Source organism: Rhinolophus sinicus, chromosome 16 (assembly GCF_057876585.1).
Source record: "Rhinolophus sinicus isolate RSI-liver-muscle chromosome 16, RSI-T2T, whole genome shotgun sequence".
Taxonomy (NCBI): Eukaryota; Metazoa; Chordata; class Mammalia; order Chiroptera; family Rhinolophidae; genus Rhinolophus; species Rhinolophus sinicus.
Genome location: NC_142516.1, coordinates 103,196,910 through 103,197,719, shown reverse-complemented (window position 1 = coordinate 103,197,719; position 810 = coordinate 103,196,910). Strand labels below are relative to the sequence as shown.

At 33.8% G+C, this 810-nt stretch overlaps 1 pseudogene; it reads left to right on the top strand.

Moving 5' to 3' along the window:
• The first annotated feature begins 332 nt into the window (after nucleotides 1-332).
• LOC141571450 (U2 spliceosomal RNA) lies at nucleotides 333-414 on the top strand (annotated as a pseudogene).
• The last annotated feature ends 396 nt before the right edge of the window (nucleotides 415-810 follow it).

The window sequence follows — 810 nt, the reverse complement described above, 5'->3', positions numbered from 1 at the left end:
CAAGGATTCCTTCTGTTGCTCTTTTATAACATACACCTAACCCCCAACCACTGCCACCACCGATCTTTACTCCATTTCTATATTTTTAACATTTCAAGAACGTTATATAAATGGAATCATGCTGTATGTAAACTTTTGGGATTGGCTTTTTGACTCAGCATAATTCCCTTGAAATTAATCCAATTTGGTGCACATTTCAGTAGTTGATTATATGTAGATATAGATATAGATTTTTTTTTTTTTTTCTGAGTAGTATTTCTCTGGGGTAAATGCCCAAAGTGCAATTGCTGAGTTGGATGGTAACTGGATATTTAGTTTTATAAGAAATTACCATCGCTTCTCGGCCTTTTGGCTAAGATCAAGTGTAGTATAAGAAATTACCAAACTGTTTGCTGGAGTGCCTGTACAACTTTAAATTCCTACCAGCAGTGCATGAGTGATCTAGTGTGTTTTTACATCCTTGCTGGAATTTGATGCTGTCTCTCTATATTTCTTTATTTTAGGCATGTAGTGGTATCTAATTGTAGTTGTAATTTGTACTTTTCTAATAGTGAATGATCTTGAATGTCTTTTTCATGTGCTTATTTGCCATCTGTATATCCTCTTCGCTGAAATGTCTGTTCATGTGTTTTGTCCATTTTCTAACTGGATTTTATTTTTGCTGCTGATTTTTGAGAATTCTTTATATGTATTTTTTTATTTTAGGTATTCTTTGGAGGTATTAAGTCACTGGAGAAGTTTGATTCCACTTTAGAATAGTTCTTGTGGCTTTGAAAGAGCTAATAGATCACCTGGCTAAATCTCCTCACT